This window comes from Aotus nancymaae, unplaced genomic scaffold (genome assembly GCF_030222135.1).
Source record: "Aotus nancymaae isolate 86718 unplaced genomic scaffold, 86718_ANA_hifiasm-v0.15.2.pri h1tg000040l, whole genome shotgun sequence".
NCBI classification, from domain to species: domain Eukaryota; kingdom Metazoa; phylum Chordata; class Mammalia; order Primates; family Aotidae; genus Aotus; species Aotus nancymaae.
This window is the reverse complement of record NW_026988454.1, coordinates 130,993,900-131,016,577: the sequence shown is the minus strand read 5'-3', so window position 1 is coordinate 131,016,577 and position 22,678 is coordinate 130,993,900. Positions and strand designations below refer to the sequence as shown.

Genomic DNA, 22,678 nt, shown 5'->3' with positions numbered 1-22,678 from the left:
GGTCTGTCTCTGTCTCAGCTCGGCTGGAGTTCAGTGGCACCAACATGGCTCATGGCAGCCTCAACCTCCCGGGCTCAATCGATCCTCCCAATTCAGTCGCCTGAGTAGCTGGGACTACAGGCACACACCACCACACCAGGCTAATTTTTGTATTTTTTGTAGAGATGAGGTCTCCCTATGTTGCCCAGGCTGGTATCCAACTCCTGAGCTCAAACAATTCACCTCTCAGCCTCCCAAAGTGCATGAGCCACCATGCCCAGCCTCAATCACCCTGTTTTACTTGAATAGTGTTGACTTAGGTGATTTAGCAGAGGAGTGAGTATAGCTGATGGAAGAGTTTGGATTCATTCATATTTGTATCTCAGTTAAGGGAATACACCCCTAGCAGAGGTCAGCTTTTTTTTTTTTTTTTTTGAGACAGAGTTTCGCTCTTTTGCCCAGGCTGGGGTGCAGTGGTTTCAATCTCAGCTCACTACAACCTCTGCCTTCCAGTTGCAAGCAATTCTGCCTCAGTCTCCCGCTTAGCTGGAATTACAGGCACCCACCACCACACCCGGCTAATTTTTGTATTTTTAGTATGGATGGGGGTTCACCATGTTGGCCAGGCTGGTATCGAACTCCTGATCTTGTGATCCACCTGCCTCAGCCTCCCAGAGTGCTGGGATTACAGGCATGAGCCACCGCGCCCAGCCCATAGTCAGCTTTATCTAGTGCCTTCTACGGGGACTTGCTTTGTCTAGTGCCTTCTACAGGGACTTATTACCCACTGGGAAATCCACCAATTATTTTATTCACCATTTAACTAGCATTTATTGAGAAGCTGCAAACTGCATTTTATTTTTAATATGCATAAAATTTATTTTTACACACACACGCATTACAGGTAACTCCAAGGTTATACAGGCATACCTCAGAGATATTTCGTGTTTACTTCCAAACTACCATAATAAATGGAGTATCACAATAATGCAAGTCACAGATTTTTTGGTTTCCCAGTACATATAAAAGTTATGTTTCATTATACTGTAGCCTATTAGACGTACAATAGCATTATGTCTGAAAAAAATCTACATACCTAACTTTCAAAATATTGTATTGCTAAATAACATTAAGGATAATCTGACCTTTCAGCAAGTAAGAATCTTTTTGCTGGTGTAGGGTCTTGCCTTGATGTTGATTTGATGACTGCTGATTGATTAGTGTGGTGGTTGCTGAAGGTTGGGGTGGCTGTGGCAATTTCTTAAAAGAAGACAACAGTGAAGTTTGTTGCATTGATTGACTCTCACAGATTTCTCTGTGGCACTCAATGCTGTATGATAGCCTTTTACTCACAGTAGAACTTCTTTCAAAACCTGCCACTAGGCCAGGGGTGGTGGATCATGCCTGCAATCTAAGCACTTTGGGAGGCTGAGGCGGGCGGATCACCTGAGGTCAAGACCAGCCTGACCAACGTGGTGAAACTCCGTCTCTACTAAAAATACAAAATTAGCCGAGTGTTGTTTTGTTTGGTTTTGATTTGTTTGAGACGGAGTCTCACGCTGTCACCCAGACTGGAGTGCAGTGGTGCGATCTTGGCTCACTGCAACCTCTGCCTCCTCCCGGGTTCAAGCAATTCTTCTGCCTCAGTAGCTCCTGAGTAGCTGGTACTATAGGCATGCACCACCACGCTGGGCTAATTTTTGTCTTTTTTAGTAAAAACAGGGTTTCACCATATTGGACAGGCTGGTCTCAAACTCCTGACCTTGTGATCCGCCCACCTTGGCCTCCCAAAGTGCTGGATTATAAACATGAGCTACGACGCCCAGCCCAGGCTCCACTTCTAATTCTAGTTCTTACTATTTCTATCACATCTGCAGTAACTTCCTCCAAAGAAGTCTTGAATCCTTCAAAGTGATCTATGAGGGTGAGAATCAACTTCCAAAACTCCTATAAATGTTAATATTTCTACCTCCCATGAGTCATGAGTCATGAATTTTTTTGGTTTTTTTTGTTTGTTTGTTTGTTTGAGACAGAGTCTCCCTCTGTCATCCAGGCTGGAATGCAGTGGCCTGATCTTGGCTCACTGCAACCTCCACTTCTCGGGTTCAAGCAATTCTCCTGCCTCAGCCTCCTGAGCAGCTGGGACTACAAGTACACGCCATCACACCTGGCTAATTTTTTTTTGTATTTTTAGTAGAGACAGGGTTTCACCATGTTGGCCAGGTTGGTCTTGATCCCCTGCCCTGGCCTCCCAAAGTGCTGGGATTACAGGCGTGGCCCCAATGCCTGGCATGAATGTTCTTAATGGCATTTAGAATGGTAAACCTCTTCCAGAAGGCTTTCAATTTACATTGCCCAGATCCATCAAAGGATTCACTATCTATGGAAGCTACAACCTTATGAAATGTATTTCTTAAATAATAAGAGTTGAAAGTCTAAATTACTCCTTAAACCATGGGCTACAGGATGGATGTTATGTTAGCAGGCATGAAAACAACATACATCTCTTTGGACATCTTCATCAGAGCTAGAGCTCTTGGGTAACCATGTACATTGTCAATGAGCAGTAATCATTTTAAAGAAATTTTATTTTTCAGAGCAGTAGGCCTCAAGAGTAGGCTTAAAATATTCAATAAACCGGCTAGGCACAGTGGCTCACACTTGTAATCCCAGCACTTTGGGAGGCCCAGGCTAGAGAATTGCTTGAGGCCAGGAGTTTGAGACCAGCCTGGACAACATGACAAGACCTTGTCTCTACAAAAAAATTTAAAATTAGCTGGACATGGTGGCACGTGCCTATAAAACCAGCTACTCAGAAGTTGAGGCTGGAGAATTCCTCGAGCCTAGGAGTTCAAGAATGCAGTGAGCTATATTTTGCCACTGCATTCCAGTCTGAGCGATGTAGTAAGACCTTGTCTCTAAATAAAATAAAATTTAAATTGGGAATAGTAGTAAGAGAAGCTTAAAAAAAAAAAAAAAGCAAATTTGGGCTAGGTATGATGGGTCACACCTGTAATCCCAGCACTTTGGGAGGTGGAGGTGGATGGATCATCTGAGGTCAGGAGTTCAAGACCAGCCTGACCAACATGGAGAAACCCCCGTCTCTACTAAAAATACAAAATTAGCCAGCCATGGTGGTGCATACCTGTAATCCCAGCTACTCGGGAGGCTGAGGTAGGAGAATCGCTTAAACCCAGGAGGCAGAGGTTGCAGTGAGCCGAGATGGCGCCGTTGCACTCCAGCCTGGGCAACAAGAATGAAACTCTGTCTCCAAAAAAAAAAAAAAAAAAAAGTGTTGGAGACCAGCCTAGGCAATATGATGAAACCTCATCTCTACAAAAATTACAAAAATTAGCTGAGCATAGTTACTCATGTCTGTGGTCCCAGCTACTCAGGAGGGTGACTTAGGAGGAGGATCACTTGAATCTGGAAGGCAGAGTTTGCAGTGGACTGAAATCATGCTGCTGTACTACAGCCTGGGCAACAGATTGACAGCGTGTCTCAGAAAAAAAAAAAAGAAAAGAATGTTTTGTTTCTTTGTTTGTTTGAGATGGAGTCTCGCTCTGTTGCCAGGCTGGAGTGCAGTGGCGCCATCTCGGCTCACTGCAACCTCCACCTTCTGCGAACTCGGCTCACTGCAACCTCTGCCTCCTGGGTTCAAGAGATTCTCCTACCTCAGCCTCCAGAGTAGCTGGAACTACAGGCACACGCCACCACACCCAGATAATTTTTGTATTTTTAGTAGAGACAGGGTTTCATCATGTTGGCCAGGATGGTCCTGATCTCTTGACTTGTGATCCGCCCACCTCGGCCTCCCAAAGTGCTGGGATTACAGGCATGAGTCACCAGGCCTGGCCTGAAACAAAAACCTAAAATCAGTAAACCATGTTGTAAACAAATGTATAACATTTAGGCTTTTTTTTTTTTTTGAGATGGAATCTTGCTCTGTCGCCCAGGCTGGAGTACAGTGGTGTGACCTCGGCTTACTGCAACTTCCTCCGCCCCCTGGGTTCAAGCAATTCTCCTGCCTCAGCCTCCCTAGTATCTGGGATTACAGGTGCCTGCCACTATGCCCGGCTAATTTTTGTATTTTTAGTGAAGACACGGTTTCACCATGTTGGCCAGTCTGGTCTTGAACTCCTCACCTCAGGTGATCCGCCCACCTTGGTCTCCTAAAGCACTGGGATTACAGGCCTGAGCTACCATACCCAGCCATCTAGGCTTTATTGTTCCATTTATAGAGCATGGCAGAGTAAATTTAGCTAATTCTTGCTGAATGCAGTGGTATGTGCCTATGTCTCTGCTACTCAGAAGGCTGATGCGGGAGGATCACTTGAGGACAGAAGTTCAGGGCTGCAGTATACTATGATTTTGCTTATGAAAACCATAGCACCATGATACTCCAACCTGGGCAACATAGCAAGACCCCTATCTCTCTCTCTCTTTTTTTTTTTTTTTTTTTTTTTGAGACAAGATCTCACTCTGTTGCCTAGACTAGAATGCAGTGGCACAATCACAGCTCACTGAAGCCTCATCCTCCTAGGCTCAAACCATCTTCCCACCTGAGCCTCCTGAGTAGCTGGGACTACAGGCACACACCACCATGCCTAGATAATTTTTGTATTTTTTGTAGAGGCGGGGTCTCACCATGTTGTCCAGGCTGGTCTCAAACTCATGTCCAGGCTGATTTGCCCACTCAACCTCTCAAAGTACGGGGATTACAGGCATGAGCCATCGCAGCCTCAGCTCTTAAAAGAAAAAAAAAAAAAATTCTTAAGGGCTCTAGGATTTTCAGAATGGTAAATGAGCACGGACTTCAATTGAAAGTCACTATCTGCACTGGCCCCTAACAAGAGAGTCAGCCTGTCCTTCAAAGGTTTGAAACCAGGCATTGATCTCTCTCTCTCTCTTTTTTTTTTTTTTTTTTTTTGAGATAAAGTCTTGCTCTGTTGCCCAGGCTGGAGTGCAATGGTGCAAACTTGGCTCACTGCAACTTCTGCCTCCAGGGTTCAAGTGATCCTCATGCCTCAACCTCTAGAGTAGCTGGGACCACAAGCACGTGCCACCACACTTTGCTAATTTTTGGGGTTTTGCTGCTGTTGTTTTTTGAGACGGAGTCTCACTCTGTCACCCAGGCTGGAGTGCAGTGGTGTGATCTCAGCTCCCTGCAACCTCTGTCTCCCGGGTTCAAGCAATTCTCCTGTCCCAGCCTCCCAAGTAGCTGGGATTACAGGTGCACATGACCATGCCCAGCTAATTTTTCTATTTTTAGTCTGTACTATTTTTAGTACAGACGGGGTTTCACCATGCTAGCCAAGCTGGTCTCGAACTCCTGACTTGTGATCCACCTGCCTCAGCCTCCCAAAGTGCTGGGAATACAGGCGTGAGCAACTGCGCCCACTGTAACTGGTGGGTGACTGTAGTCCCAGCTACTCAGGAGGCTTGAGGCAAGAGAATCACTTGAACCCAAGATCGCACCACTGCACTCCAGCCTGGGTGACAGACCAAGACTCCATTAAAAAAAAAAAAAATTACAATAGGAACATCAAAGATCACTGATGATAGGGCACAGTGGCTCACACCTGTCATCCCAGCACTTTGGGAGGCTGAAGTAAGGGGATCATTAGAGGTCATAAGTTTGAGACCAGCCTTGGCAACAAAGCGAGACTATGTCTCTACAAAAAACTTTCCAAAAGTTAACCAGGTGTGCTGGCGGGTGCCAGTAGTCTTAGCTATTTGGGAGGCTGAAGCAGGAGGATCACCTGAACCCAGAAGTTCGAGGCTGTAGTGAGCTACGATCTTGCCATTGCACTCCAGCCTGAATGACAGAGTGAGACCCTGTCTCAAAAAAAAAATCACTAATCATGGATCATAACAGATAAAATAATCATGAAAAATTTGAAATATCGCAACAATTAACCAAAATGTGCCACAGAGACACAAAGTGAGCACAGGCTAAAGGAAAAGTGGCATCAATAGATTTGCTCAACACAGGATTGCCACAAACTTCAATATATAAAAAAATGCATGGCCGGACAAGGTGGCTCACACCTGTAATCCCAGCACTTTGGGAGACCAAGGCATATGGATCATGAGGTCAGGAGTTCAAGAACAGCCTGGCCAACATGATAACACCCCATTTCTACTAAAAATACAAAAATTAACCAGATGTGGTGGCACGTGCCTGTAATCCCAGCTACTTGGGAAGCTGAGGCAGGAGAATTGCTTGAACCCGGGAGGCTGAGGTTGCAGTGAGTGAGATGGTGCCACTGCACTCCAGCCTGGGCGACAGAGCAAAACTCCGTCTCAAAAAGAAAAAAAAAAAAAGCATATCTGTGAAACATAAAAAACAAGGTAGACCTCTACAGGGATTAGTACAATAGTATGCCAGACACTCTTGTATGTATATCACACAGCTACAGGAGCTAGTACACAGAAGGGAAGGATGACGTGTGATATGCCATGTGTCCACCCCTTACCACACACCCCCTTCTGGCTCCTTTTACTATTATTTGTTTTTTGTTTTTTGGTTTTTTTTTTGTTACTATTATATTGTTTAGAGACAAAGGTCTCACTCTGTTACCCAGGCTGGAGTACAGTGGTATGAACATTGCTCACTGCAACCTCAACGTCCTGGACTCCAGCAGTCCTCCTGCCTCAGCCTCCCAAGTAGTTTGGAATACTGGTATTTGCCACCACACCTGACTTATTTTTATTTAGTTTTGAAAGAGCCAGGCACAGTGATTCATGCCTGTAATCCCAGCACTTTGGAACGCCAAGGTGGGCGAATCATGAGGTCAGGAGTTCAAGATCACTCTAGCCAATATGGTGAGTCCCCGTCTCTCCTAAAAATACAAAAAATTTAGCTGGGCATAGTGGCGGGAAAGACAGCATCTTGCTATCTTGTCCAGATCTGGAACTCCTGGACTGGCTCCTTTTATATTAATACATGTTGTTGTTGTTTTGAGACAGAGTCTTGCTCAGTTGTCCAGACTGAAGTACAGTGGCGCAATCTCGGCTCATTGCAACCTCCACCTCCCAGGCTAAAGTGATTTGCCTGCCTCAGCCTCCCGAGTATCTGGGTTCACAGGCATGTGCCACCTCACTTGGCTAATTTTTGCATTTTTAGTACCGATGGGGTTTTGTAATGTTGGTCAGGCTGGTCTCAAACTCCTGGCCTTAAGTGAGATATCCACCTTGGCCTCCCAAAGTGCTGGGATTACAGGTGTGAACCACCATGCCTGGCCTAATACATGTTTTTTTCCTTTGTGTCTGTGTTTCTAGCTCTGTGGCACAGTACTTTTGTAGATTGTCCAGTTCCCACCCATCACTGAAGTAATTCAGAGCTTTCTTTTGGAGAAGCAGTCATCTCACGGTTAAGAATGCTGCTTTGGAATGAGTCTGGGTTCAAATGACAGCTCTCCCACAATCCCCACAATCACGTTATACAATCTTCTTTTTTTTTTCTTTTGAGACGGAGTCTCGCTCCATTGCCAGCATGGAGTAAAGTGGCACGATCTCGGCTCACTGCAAACTCCACCTCCCAGGTTTAAGTGATTCTCCTGCCTCAGCCTCCCGAGTAGCTGGGATTACAGGCATGTACCACCATGCCTGGCTAATTTTTGTATTTTTAGAAGAGATGGGGTTTCACCATGTTGGCCAGGATGGTCTCTATCTCTTGACCTCATGATCTGCCCACTTCGGCTTCCCAAAGTGCTGGAATTATGGGCATGAGCCACCGCGCCTGGTCTTTTTATTTTTTTGACACAGAGTCTCACTCTGTGAACCAGGCTGGTGTGCAGTGGTGTGATCATAGCTTCCTGTAGCCTTGAACTTTGCACTCCTGAGCTCAGGTGAACCTCCCACCTCAGCATCCAGAGTATCTGGGACTACAGACACACATCATCACACTGGGCTCATTTATTTTTTAATTTTTATTTTTTGTACAGATAGGGTCTCACTGTGTTGCCCAGGCTGATCTCAAACTCCTGGCCTAAAGCAATCCTCCCACTTCGGCCTCCCAAAGTGCTGGGATTACAAGTGTCAGCCACTGTGCCCAGTCTAATCTTGAACACATTATTTGACCTCTCTAAGCTACCAGGACAACCACCACCTGGGAAGGACCAACTCAGCCATTCCCCAGCAGTGAAGTGGCCACCTCCCCAGGGCTATCTAACTAGAGGACGTGGGACGGAGGTGCCATGGCAAGGCCAGGTCTGCCCCCTGGTGGTCACAGAGCATGGGAAGCCCCAGCTACCAGTGGTGGCTTTTCTCAACTGGGCCTTAATTCCAGCTTCAGCCTGATGTCCTACCTTGTCTCCTTCTATAAACATCACAATCACACGCCAAAGCGACAATATGGAGAAAGTTGTCTCTACTACCTCAACTGTGAGAAGCCCATGGTTTGGGGAGGGAGAAGAGGTCACCACCAGAGGGGACATGGAATAAGTAACTGGCCTAAGGATAAAACTCCACTTTTCCGGCAGGGAGCAGTAGCTCATGCCTGTAATTCTAGCACTTCGGGTGGCTGAGGTGGGTGGATCACCTGAGGTCAGGAGTTCGAGACTAGCCTGGACAACATGGTAAAACCTCATCTCTACTAAAAATACAAAATTTAGTCGGGCATGGTGGTACATGCCTGTAATCCCAGCTACTCAGGTGGCTGAGGCACAAGAATTACTTGAACCCAGGAGGCAGAGGTTGCAGTGAGCCGAGATTGCGCCATTGCGCTCCAGCCTGGGCAATGAGCAAAACTCTGTCTCAAAGAAAAAAAAACTCCACTCTTCCACAATGTACACTCAATCACATGGTTCTACTCCAAGTCCCAGGGGAATCAATGTGGCTTAGAAGACACATCAGCCTAGGTTGGAGTCCTGGTGCCACTATTTATCCATCCGTAAAGTGGGGGTACCACCTGCAAACTTCCAGACCCCATTCCCCTAGTGTTCAGTGTGTGATTTTTGTTTGTTTGAGATGGAGTCTTGCTCTATCCAGGCTGGAGTGCAGTGGCGCAATCTCGGCTCGCTGCAGCCTCTGCCTCCCAGGTTCAAGCAATTCTCCTGCCTCAACCTCCAGAGTAGCTGGGACTACAGCCGCACACCACCACATCCAGCTAATTTTTATATTTTTAGTAGAGATGGAGGTTTCACCATGTTAGCCAGGCTGGTCTCAATCTCTTGACTTCATGATCCTCTCTCCTCAGACTCACAAAGTTCTGGGATTACAGGCGTGAGCCACCGCGCCTGGCAGAGTGTGTGGTTCTTCTCTATCCCTTCCCCAGTCCTAGGCAAGGGTGACAGTGCCATTGCTACACCTGGACTCAAGGGCATCTTGCTCTCCCAGTTCTTTTCTATATCTAAGACTTCTAAACATTTGTCATAGATTAAAATGTTTTCTTTTTTTTTTTTTTTTTTTTTTTTTTTTTTTTTTTTTTTTGAGACGGAGTCTCGCTCTTGTTACCCAGGCTGGAGTGCAATGGCGCGATCTCGGCTCACCGCAACCTCCGCCTCCTGGGTTCAGGCAATTCTCCTGCCTCAGCCTCCTGAGTAGCTGGGATTACAGGCACGCGCCACCGTGCCCAGCTAATTTTTTTGTATTAATAGAGACGGGGTTTCACAATGTTGACCAGGATGGTCTCGATCTCTCGACCTCGTGATCCACCCGCCTCGGCCTCCCAAAGTGCTGGGATTACAGGCTTGAGCCACCGCGCCCGGCCAAAATGTTTTCAATTCTAAAAACAGTGTGGGTTGTTTTTTGGTTTTTTTTTTCAGTCCATCTAGAATAAATCCTGGTATGTATGTGCATTCCGGGACCCCTTTTAATAATTCTGAGAATGTCTAGGGAAAGCTAACCTTCAAGACAGGAACTGCTGTGCTAATCATTACAGTGGGCACAAGGATGGAACTTTTTTTTTTTTTTGAGACAAAGTCTCGTCCTGTCGCCAGGCTGGAGTACAGTGGCTCAATCTCGGCTCACTGCAACCTCCACCTCCCAGGTTCAAGCGATTCTCTTGCCTCAGCCTCCGGAGTAGCTGGGACTACAGGCGTGTGCCACCACACCCAAGTAATTTTCTATTTTTAGTAGAGATAGGCTTTCACCATGTTGGCCAGGATGGTCTCGATCTCCTGACCTTGGCCTCCCAAAGTGGTGGGATTATAGGCATGAGTCATCACGCTCGGCCAAGGATGGAACTTTTCTAAAGAAACTCTTCCCAGGCAATCAAGAGGAAAGACAACAAATAAAACAGTGCTGAAGTGGATGTGCAGTGGTCTAACTTTTTTTTTCTTTTTGAGACAGAGTCTTGCTCTGTTGCCCAGGCAGGAGTGCAGTGGTGTGATCTCCATTTACTGCAACCTCCACCTCCCGGGCTGAAGCAATTCTCCTGCCTCAGCCTCCCAAGTAGCTGGGATTACAGGTGCCCACCACCATGCCTGGCTAACTTTTTTGTATTTTTAGTAGAGACAGGGTTTCACCATGTTGGCCAGGCTAATTTCAAATTCCCAATCTCAAGTGATCCACCCACTTCAGCCTCCCAAAGTGCTGGGATTACAGGTGTGAGCCACCGCGTCTGGCCTCTGGTTGACTTCTTTAAAAACAAGCTGTGGGCTGGCTGGATGTGGTTGAGGCCAAGAAACTCCCAACTCAGAGCTCAGAGCAGGAAAACAGGTGAGAACACAGAAAATTCCACAGCACAGTTGATCTCATCCTTTTTCCACCCCCACCCCTCACCCCCACCAGAGTTCCTTCTCTAAGTGTTGGCAGGGCTGAGATTGGGTGACTTCTCTGGCCAAATCTTTTTTTACCCCCATTTATAACTGTTTTATATATTTCTGCTTCTGGCCAAGTCTTATCAATATTTTTCAACCAATGAATGGCTCCCAGGTAATGATACTTTCAGCTTGTGAGAATAGCTTCTCCTCTGAGGCTCATAGCATCTGAACCCATGACCTTCAATCTCTCCTTGATGTCCAGCCCACCTCACATTCATCAAGAGCCCCACCTGACTCTCCAGCCTCCTCTCTATTTCAACCTCTGCCATCTCCTTAATGGACTTAATGTCCACATAAATGACATTTTTAAACATTGAGATATAATTTCATACAGTAAAATGTACAGATCTTAATGCACAGTTTGATAACCTTTGACCTTTGGCCAGTATGTACACCCATGTAACCATGCTGCAATTGAGATACAGATCATTCCCATTATCCTGGAAAATTCCTCCATGTCCCTTTTTGGTAAATCCCTTTCCCCTCCTAGATGCAACCACTGATATTTATCTCTGTGGATTTTTTTCTTGAGATGGTGTCTTGCTCTGTTGCCCAGGCTGGAGTACAATGGTGCAATTATAGCTCACTGCTGCCTTTACCTCCTGGGCTCAAGACATCCTTCTACCGCAGCCTCCCAAGTAGCTAGGAGTACAGGCACATGCCACTGCACCCAGCTGATTTAAAAAAAAAAAATTTGTACCCGGGCACGGTGGCTCACGCCTGTAATCCCAGCACTTTGGGAGGCCGAGGCGGGTGGATCACGAGGTCAAGAGATCAACACCACCCTGGTCAACATGGTGAAACCCCGTCTCTACTAAAAATACAAAAAATTAGCTGGGCATGGTGGCATGTGCCTGTAATCCCAGCTACTCAGGAGGCTGAGGCAGGAGAATTGCCTGAACCCAGGAGGCAGAGGTTGCGGTGAGCCGAGATCGCGCCATTGCACTCCAGCCTGAGTAACAAGAGCGAAACTCCGTCTCAAAAAAAAAAAAAAAAAAAAAATTTGTAGAGGTCCTACTATGTTGCCTAGACTGGTTTCAAACTCCTGGGCTCAAGTGATCCTCCTGCCTTGACCTCCCTAAGTGTTGGGATTACAGGTGTGAGCCACTGCGCTCAGCCTCTGTAGATTATTTCAGTCTGTTCTCGAACGTCATATTAGTGGAGTCATAGGGTACATACTCTAGTATCTGGCTCCTTTCGTTCTGCTTGATGTCTGTGAGATTCACCCACACCGTTGTTTGTATCGGTGTTTCATTCCTTTTTTCACTGAGTGGTAATCCTTTATATGAGGTAGCACAGCTTGTTGATCCGTTCACCTGATGAAGTACCATTGGGTTGTTTCTATTTTTTGTTTTTGTTATTATGACTCAATCTACTACGAACCTTCTTCTACCCATCTCACAAATGCCTTTTCAATTCCCTAAGTGTGCAGCTTCACTGTTATTTCACCTTGTCCACTCCAGGCATCACCTTGACTCTCCATGACCTGCATCTCAGATCCTGGAAGCTGTTTCACTTTGAAATCTCCCCTCCTCTTTTCCAAGGACATAAAAGCCATCAAACCTGAGTCCCCAGACTCCTGTACCCTAAACAGGAACTTTTACACCATTCTCCTGTTGGAAGATTCCTGGGTTGTTTCTCCCACTTTCATTTATTTATTTATTTATTTTTGAGCCAGAGTTTTGCTCTTGTTGCCCAGGCTAGAGTGCAATGGCCCGATCTCGGCTCACTGCAACCTCCGCCTTCTGGGTTCCAAGTAGCTGGGATTACAGGCGTGTTCCACCATACCCAGCTAATTTTGTATTTTTAGTAGAAACAGGGTTTTACCATGTTGGTCAGGCTCGTCTCAAACTCCTGACCTCAAGTGATCCCCCTGCCTTGGCCTCCCAAAGTGCTGGGATTACAGGCATGAGCCACCACACCTGGCCCCACTTTCTTTTTAAAAAGTATTATTATTATTATTATTATTATTATTATTTTTAAAGGCTAGTCAAGTGAAGCAGTGGGAGTGGAGAAGGAACAAAGAAATCTGTAACTGGTTGTGATCAATTAGTTGTAAACACCACTGCACTTGGACCAGCCTATTTTTTTTTAATTTTTTTATATTTTGAGATGGAGTTTCACTCTTGTTGCCCAGGCTAGAGTGCAATGGCGCGATCTCAGCTCACAGCAACCTCCACCTCCTGGGTTCAAGCAATTATCCTGCCTCAGCCTCCCAAGTAGCTGGGACTATAGGCATGTGCCACCACACCCAACTAAATTTTGTATTTTTAGTGGAGAATGAGGTTTCTCCATGTTGGTCAGGCTGATCTCAAACTCCCGACCTCAGGCGATCTGCCTGCCTCAGCCTCCCAAAGTGCTGGGATTATAGGCATGAGCCACCATGCCTGGCATATATTTTTTATTATATACATTTTTGAGATGAGATCTCACTATGTTGCCCAGGCTAGTGTCAAATTCCTGATTCTGGGTTTCAGGTGTTCCCTCCAGTCTCATCCTTTCATGTAGCTGGGATTACAGGCATGTGCCTGGCTTCCCACTTTCATTCAATAAATTTTGAGCAGCTACCATGGCTAACCTAGGCAATCCTGTCATAGTCACAGTTGTCACTACTGCTTATTCTCTATCAATTCCCCAATCTATATCTCCTCCTCAGGCCTCCTTCTTGATACCTAAGGCCACACTATCTAACTGCTCTCCAGGCCGCTTCCCCTGAATACTCCACAGGCATTTCAAAGTCATCAGTGTCCACCAGACTGGGTTAACCTCCTGTCATCCCTGTCTCAATGAATGGAAACACATAGCCCCAGTCACTTAAGGCAAACACCTGGGATTCATCCTACTCTGCCCTCTCCCTCAGTTCCTCCATCCAAACAACATCCACGCCCTGTCCATTCTGCCTCTGAAAGATCGCAGGTGTCTTCCCTCACCCCCTTCATTCTACGGCTCATTAAATCCCTCGTCGACTCAGGAGGAAATGAGCACAGTTGCCTCCCTGATGCGTAGTGTGGTTTCCGCAGAGCATCCACTTCACCCCCGGCTGCTGGGCACCGAGGTTCATTGATCTATTCAGCATCCCTCTTCACAAGCGCCTTCCATGGGCCTGACACACTAACTCATCTCTCTTAATCGCTCTTTTCAATATCTCTCTCATCTCTCCCACATCTCTGTCCACAACTCCTTCTGTCTTACCAGGTTATTCATATTCCTTGTTTCTTCCCCCATATCTCCACTCTCTACACATCCCAGCTTGTCTCTCTCTCTCTCTCTCTCTCACACACACACACTTCCGCTTATTCACTCATTCAACAAATATTCAGTGAACAGCTTCCATGTGAGACATTCTTCACCATTTTTGTTTTTTGTTTTTTGTTTTTTTTTGATCACAGCTCACTGTAACCTCCACCTCCCAGGTTCAAGCAATTCTCGTGCCTCAGCCTCCTGAGTAGCTGTGTCTACAGGCAGGTGCCACCACACTCAGCTAATTTTTGTATTTTTAGTAGAGGTGGGATTTTGCCATATTGGCCAGCCTGGTCTTGAACTCCTGGCCTCAAGTGATCCACCTGCCTCAGCCTCCCACAGTGCCGGGATAACAGGTGGGAGCCATCATGCCTGGTCTGCCTCTCCATCTTTTCTCTCTCTTCCTCCATCTCTTTTGCATCTCTTTCTGTCTCCCACGTTTTTCCTTCCCATCCCTCCACATCTACATACCTCATTCCTTCACTCCATTTCTCTTCCTTCCCCATTTTCCTCTGGGTGGGAGAATGAAGGCAGGCTAATGACCACTCACCTCTTCCCTCTAGGGGCCAGAGTTGAGGCCTGCCTCAGTGCTGCCAGGCTGGCTGACACTATTCTTGTTTGTCCTTAGAGTCTTTGCACAGGATGCTTAAAAAAAAAAAGGTTAATTTGTGCAGCAGCGACAGAAAAGAAAAGTAACCTACAATATTCGAGGAAGATTCACATCTCTCAGAAACTATATATTAAGCAGATCAAAAAATTATTAAAGACATCTGGCGCGGTGGCTCAAGCCTGTAATCCCAGCACTTTGGGAGGCTGAGGCAGGCGGATCACCTGAGGTCAGCAGTCCAAGACCAGCCTGGCCAACATGGTGAAACCCCATCTCTACTAAAAATACAAAAATTAGCCAGGTGCAGTGGCAAGTGCCTGTAATCCCAACTATTAGGGAGACTGAGGGCAGGAGAATTGTTTGAACCCAGGAGGTGGTGGTTGCAGTAAAGGGAGATTTCACCACTACAATCCAGCCTGAGCATCAGCGCAAGACTCTGTCTCAAAAAAATAGAATAAAATATTTTTCTCTGACAAAGAGTGAAATTGTGCCTATGAAACTGAGCATAGCTAACACTCAGGAGTGATTGCACCACTGCACTCCAGCCTGGGCAGTAGAGTGAGACCCTTTCTCTTTAGTTAACAATAATAATAATATTTTCACAAAAGCTGTTTATGATAACTAACTATTCAGATTTTTTTTTTTTTTTTTTTTTTTTTTTTTTTTTTGAGACAGAGTCTAGCTCTGTGGCCCAGGCTGGAGTGTAGTGGCATGATCTCGGCTCACTGCAACTTCCACTTCCCCGGTTTAAGCAGTTCTCCTGCCTTAGCCTCCCTAGTAGCTGGGATTACAGGTACCCGCCATCATGCCTGGCTAATTGTTGTATTTTTAGTAGAGACGGGGTTTCACCATATTGGCCAGGCTGGTCTCGAACTCCTGACCTCATGATCTGCCTGCTTCGGCCTCCCAAAGTGCTGGATTACAGGCATGAGCCACTGTGACCCACCCAGATTTTTTTTTTTTTTTTTTTTAAAGACGGGGTTTTACCATGTTGGTCAGGTTGGTCTCAAACTCCTGACTTCAAGTGATCCGCCTGCCGCAGCCTCCCAAAGTGCTGGGATTACAGGCGTGAGCCACTGTACCTGGCCCCAGATTTTTTAAACAGCAAAAATATTTTATAACAGTGGTTTATGATTTTTTTTTTTTTTTTTAAGATGGATTCTTGTTCTATTGCCTAGGCTGGAGTGCCGTGGCACAATCTCAGCTCCCTGCAACCTCCAACTCCTGGGTTCAAGTGATTCTCCTGCCTCAGCCTCCCAAATAGTTGGGATTACAGGTACCTGCCACCACACCCCACTAATTTTTTTGTATTTTTAGTAGAGATGGGGTTTCACTATGTTGGCCAGGCTTGTCTCAAACTTCTGACTTCAAGTAACCAACTGGCTCAGGCTCACAAAGTGCTGGGATTACAGAAGTGAACCACCACGCCGGGCTGTGATTTTTAAAATTAGGTATATAAATTATGTGTCTCTCTTCTTTCATGAAATTTAGCATTCATTTTTTTTTTTTAAAGACGGGGTTTCACCATGTTGGTCAGGCTGGTCTTGAACTCCCGACCTCAGGTGATCCGCCCGCCTTGGCCTCCAAAGTGCTTGGATTACAGGCATGAGGCACCATGCCCGGCAAGCATTCATATTTGAAACAGTTTTGTATTTTTCTGGTATATCTTTCCTCCTGTTATCTGCCATCTCTTCTCCGAGTACTTGTATTTCTAATGTCTGGCCTCCTTCCATTGCTAAATGCTAGGTTTTGTTGATTTTCAATTCATAATGAAAATCTGAGGTCGGGCACATTGGCTCACACCTGTAATCCCAGCACTTTGGGAAGCCAAGGCGGGTGGATCACTTGAAGCCAGGAGTTCAAGACCAGCCTGGCCAATATGGCAAAAACCCCATCTCTACTACAAATACAAAAATTAGCTGGACGTGGTGGTGCATGCTTGTAATACCAGCTACTTGGGAGGCTGAGGCAGGACAATCGCTTGAACCCAGGAGGCAGAGGTTGCAGTGAGCAGAGATCGTGCCACTCCACTCCAGCCTGGATTACAAGAGTGAAACTTCATCTCAAAAAAAAAGAAAGAAAGAAAGAAAAAGAAAAAACAATTTAGGCTACAGTTTTCATCTGCTTTTGGCAATTGGCAATATATTTCAGGCATATTATTTGTCAGTAAATTGTGTTGCTCTTTTTTACCTTTATTTTCTGTAGAAATGTAGTCTTGCTCTATTGCTCAGACTGGTCATGAACTCCTGGCCTCAAATGATCCTCCCACCTCAGCCTCCCAAAGTGCTGGGATTACAGGCATGACCACTGCTCCCAGTCCCTTTGAGCAGTTTCTGAAACATTCTCCCTCTAGCTTTCCCAGTAGTACTTGCCTCTGCTTGGTCAGCTTGTTCACAGCTTTTCCTTCTCAGCGTGATGCCTTTCCTCCAAGGAAAGAATATTTTCTGTTGGTGTGTGGTCCCTAGGACACCTCGTCCCTCCACGCTGTTCCCTGAGGTACCACTGGGAACTATCTGCTCTTCTTGGAATTTGGTTACACATGCACATAATTGGGAGTTTGTAGGTTTTCTGTCTCCTAGCTTTACAGAAAATGTAGTGTGTGCTTGTGTGTTTCCATTCTCTTTACTGCACTCTAGTTTCCAGGAGACAAGAGAGGAGATTTAGAAAGAAGCTGCTGCCACATTGCTCACAAAGGTCTACAGCGAGAATTTTTAAAAAGAATGATGACAAGCCAGGAGTGGTAGCTCATGCCTGTAATCCCAGCACTTTGGGAGGCTGAGGCAGGTGGGTCACAAGGTCAGGAGATTGAGACAATCCTGGCCAACACAGTGAAACCGTTTAAAAAAAAAAAGATTGATGGCAATGTCAACCTTGGTGAGTTGGTCATCATTGTACAAGGCTGCATCTTGCAGACTCAAAATTCTGACTTATTTTCTCGCCTCAGGAACAGCCCTCTCACTAAACAAGCTTCAAACTCTGATGCATACTCCAGGATGCCCTTTTGTTCATTTAGAATGAGAAATAGATGCTGGGCATGGTGGCTCATGCCTATAATCCCAGAACTTTTAGAGGCCGAAGTGGGAGAATTGTTTAAGGCCTAGAGAGTTCCAAACCAACCTGGGCAACACAGCAAGACCCCCGTATCTACAAAAAAATAAAAAAATTAGCCAGGCATGGTGGTGCATGCCTGTAGGAGGTCAAGGCTGCAGTGAGCTGTGATCATGAAAGAGTGAGACCCTATTTCCAAAAAAAAGAAAAAGAAGAAAGAAAGAAAAGGAAAAGAAATAGAGTTGTAGAGATCCATTTCTTCCCAGCCTCTCCCACTCCTGCATTCCCTACAAACACACACATGCACACTGTATCAGTCAGGGTCCCAACAGCAAACAGCACCCACATATTTTGATAATTTGAGACAAAGTTTCTTTCCAAAGGTGGGAGTGTTATGTAAGGGAACCAAAGGGGATATTGCCACCCCCAGGCTCAAAGAGATGAGGGGAGAGGTTACAGCAGCGGTTCTTAGTGGTGCCACAGATCCCTTTGTCATTCTAATAAAGCATAAAATTAAATACACACACACACACACACACACACACACACACATATATAAATTCACCAGGCGAGGTGGCTCACACCTATAATCACAGCATTTTGGGAGGCCCAGGCAGGCGGAGTACCTGAGGTCAGGAGTTCAAGACCAGCCTGGCCAAACATGGCGAAACCCCATCTCTACTAAAAATACAGAAAGTAGCCGGGTGCGATGGCTCACGCCTATAATCCCAGCACTATGGAAGGCTGAGGTGGGCGGATCACCTGAGGTCAGGAGTTCGAGACCAGCCTGACCAATATGGTGATACCCCATCTTAAAAAAAAAAATACAGAAAGTTAGCCGGGCATGTTGGTGGGCGCTGGTAATCCTAGCTACTAGGGAGGCTGAGGCAGGAAAATTGCTTGAACCCAGGAAGCAGAGGTTGCAGTGACCTGAGATCATGCCATTGCACTCCACCCTGGGTGACAAGAGTGAGACTATGTCTCAAAAAAAAAAAAAATTGTATTGCATTCCAGTTATCAAAATATTAATAAAACCTTCCAATAGGGTACATTGAAACTGTCTGAAGACTGACGAGAATTGTATGCTGGGATCTGGGCAGAAATATAGTCATAATTAAGCACAAACCAGGCTGCACTTTGGCTCACAGCTCTATTCCTACACGTCTCCAGATCCTGACCATTTGCATCCCCATTGTGCTAGCATTAGGATCATAAGACTGTTCAGGAATTGATTTGCATTTTCCTATAGACAAGATCTCTGACATTAGAATTATAAGCGTTTTGTTTAAGGATCACTTAAGATGTTTTTCAGATCCAGAATTCCAGCAAAACCAGTTTGAAGGCCCCCAAAAAGGAACATGATCAACATGAGAATACAGCTTCTTCCTCTCCCTCTCTTGACCTCCCCCTACATTCTTCAACTAATCAATGATCTCTACACTTCGGCCCACTCCAAAACTCTTGAACACCAGCGCCAAACTCCTGGGGGAGATGGAGTTGAAGGTCCCTCCCATCTCCTCATGCAGTGGCACTATGATTAAACCTCTTTTTTTTGTTTTAAGGAGCAGACAGTTTCGATTAAACCTCTTTCTCTTGGACACGTCTTTGTAGCAATGTGTAAGAAAATTTAAAAATGAACGAAAAAAACCTCTTTCTCTGCTGCAACCCAATGTCTGAGAGTACTGACTTGCCACATGCATTAGGAAATGCAGTTAAAAAGCCATATGATTTATTTATTTATCTATCTATCTATCTATCTATTATAGTTTCACTTGTCAGTAGATCTATCTATCTATTATAGAGTTTCACTTGTCGCCCAGGCTGGAGTGCAATGGTGCAATCTCAGCTCACTGCAACCTCTGCCTCCCAGGTTCAAGCAATTCTCCTGCCTCAGCTTCCCAAGCAGCTGAGATTACAGTCGCCCACCACCACGCCTGGCTAATTGTTGTATTTTTAGTAGAGATGGGATTTCACCATGTTGGCCAGGCTGGTCTCGAACTACTGACCTCAAGTGATCCTCCCACCTCGGCCTCCCAAAGTGCTGGGATTACAGGCATGAGCCACAATGCCCAGCCACTTCTTTTATTTTTTATTTATTTATTTTTAAAGTTACTTTTTAACTTTGAGACAGGGTCTCGCTCTGTTACCTAGGCTGAAGTGCAGTGACACAATCATGGCTCATTGCAGCCTCAACTTCCCCAGCTCCAAAAATCCTCCCACCTCAGCCTCTCAAGTAGCTGGGACCACAGGCATGCACCACTACTTCTAGCTAATTTTTTTTTGTATTTTTGGTGGAGAGAGAGGATTTCGCCATGTTTCTCAAGCTGGACTCAAACTCCTGAACTTGAGCAATCCACCTGCCATAGCCTCCCAAAGTGCTGGGATTACAGGTGTGAGCCACTGTGCCCTGCCCATGTACTTCTTTATTATCATATTAAATAAAAGACAGCACTTTTTTTTACAATTAATTTTTTTTCCTATAAGAGATGGAGTCTCACTGTTGCCCAGGCTGGTCTTAAACTGCTGGGCTCAAGCAATCCTCCCACCCACACCTCTCAAAGTGCTGGGATTATAGAAGTGAACCACCACCACACCAGGCCCAAGACAACACACTGAAATACAGGTTAAGTTGAAGTTCAATTTTAATAAATAAGGACATTAGTACAAAGGATGTTGTTGCTTGGCTTGAATGAGAACTCCAAACTTTTTTTTTTTTTTTTTTTTTGAGATGGAGTTTCGCTCGTTACCCAGTCTGGGGTGCAATGGCGCAATCTTGGCTCACCGCAACCTCTGCCTCCTGAGTTCAAGCAATTCTCCTGCCTCAGCCTCCCGAGTAGCTGGGACTACAGGTGTGCGCCACCATGCCCAGCTAATTTTTGTATTTTTAGTAGAGACAGGGTTTCACCTTGTTGACCAGGATGGTCTCAATCTCTTGACCTCGTGATCCACCCGCCTCGGCCTCCCAAAGTGCTGGGATTATAGGCGTGAGCCACCGCGCCCGGCCGAGAACTCCAAACTTTATAGTCAGTCAAGACAACATATGTGACACTGGACTTAAGCAAAAGGTATGGCTGGGCGGTGGCTCACGCCTGCTATCCCAGCACTTTGGGAGGCCAAGGCAGGTGGATCACTCGAGACAGGAGTTCGAGACCAGCCTGGCCAATATGGTGAAAACCCATCTCTACTAAAAATAAAAAAATTAGCCAGGCATGGTAGTGTACACTTGTAATCTCAGCTACTTGGGAGGCTAAGGCAGGAGAACTGCTTGAGCCTAGGAGGTGGAAGTTGCAGTGAGCCAAGATCGAACCACTGCACTCCAGCCTAGGCAACAGTGCGAGACTCCATCTCAAAACAAAAAAAAGAGCCGGGCGCGGTGGCTCACGCCTGTAATCCCAGCACTTTGGGAGGCCGAGGCGGGTGGATCACGAGGTCAAGAGATCGAGACCATCCTGGTCAACATGGTGAAACCCCGTCTCTACTAAAAATACAAAAAATTAGCTGGGCATGGTGGCGCGTGCCTGTAATCCCAGCTACTCAGGAGGCTGAGGCAGGAGAATTGCCTGAACCCAGGAGGCAGAGGTTGCAGTGAGCCGAGATCGCGCCATTGCACTCCAGCCTGGGTAACAAGAGCGAAACTCCGTCTCAAAAAAAAAAAGATGTACATTTTTTCCCAAGTCCACAGATCACCTGATCACCTGAAATCTAACCCCTGGACTACTGAAACCTGGAAGGATAATCTCAGGAACTGGATCACCTGGAGAGGAGTACTGCTCTCAAGTGGAGGGTCTTTTTTGTTTTCACTTTTTTTTTTTGAGATAGAATTTCGCTCTTGTTGCCCAGGCTGGAGCACAACCTTGGTTCACTGCAACCTCCACTTCCCGGGTTCAAGCAATTCTCCTGCCTCAGCCTTCTGAGTAGCTGGGATTACAGGCATGTGCCACCATGCCTGGCTAATCTTGTATTTTTAGTAGAGACAGGGTTTCTCCACGTTGGTTAGGCTAGTCTCGAACTCCTGACGTCAGGTGATCCACCTGCCTTGGCCTACCAAAGTGCTGGGATAACAGGCGTGAACCACCGTGCCCAGCAAAATGGAGGTTTTGGCCAGTCCAACGTGACCTGGGAAAGGACTCAGGGGAGTAAATACCCCCAAGTCAGCGTCTTCCTCCAGCCATTTTCCTGCCAGGGGCTCCATCAGCCAAAACCAGCTGGAAGCCAGACGCACCCTTTGATGTGGTCTGTATAGGTTAGTCTCCTTGGGCAAAGACCTGAGTGGGAGAGAAACAATGTTGGTGGAGTGGGTGGCAAACAGAAAACATTCAGGACACGCGGGCTCACGCACACCCACACACAAGCACATAAGCTTCCTGGCCAGTGCGTTCTCTTCCTGTAGGCACATTCTATGGGGCCCAATTCTCATCAGCAGTTCTCCTGGACAGCATGGAATCATAACAAGGGCCCTTAGCCACATGTGCCATTCCATAAGGGGGTCTAAGCTCATGGAGTTCAAACAGGTTCATTTATTGAGCCAGCTCAGTATTCTCTTCCTGATCATTTGGCTGGATACTAACAATCTTGGCTTCAGTGACTTACTCCCCTTTCCCTGACTCCAAGGCTGACCAGTCTAGCAGTCCACTGAACTATTCTTTTTTTTTTTCCCAGATGGAGTCTTGCTCGGTCGCCCAGGCTGGAGTAAAATGGAGCAATCTAGGATCACTGCAACCTCCACCGCCCGGGTTCAAGCAATTCTTCCACCTCAGCCTCCTGAGAGCTGGGATTATAGGCATAAGCCAGCACACCCGGCTAATTTTTGTATTTTTAGTAGAGAAAGAGTTTCACCATGTTGGCCAGGCTGGTCTCAAACTCCTGACCTCAGGTGATCCATCCACCTTGGCCTCCCAAAGTGCTGGGATTACAACAAGTGTGAGCCATCCACTGACCTATTCTTTTTTTTTTTTTTTGAGACAGAGTCTCACTCTGTCTCCCAGGCTGGAGTACAACGGTTCAATCTCGGCTCACTGCAACCTCTGCCTTCCGG

At 46.2% G+C, this 22,678-nt stretch overlaps 1 protein-coding gene across 2 annotated transcripts in view; it reads right to left on the bottom strand.

The window, feature by feature from the left end:
* The window catches only part of NCR3 (natural cytotoxicity triggering receptor 3), a 43,641-nt gene that overhangs the window by 5,180 nt on the left and 15,783 nt on the right, over positions 1 to 22,678 (bottom strand). The gene's annotated exons all lie outside the window — the stretch shown is intronic.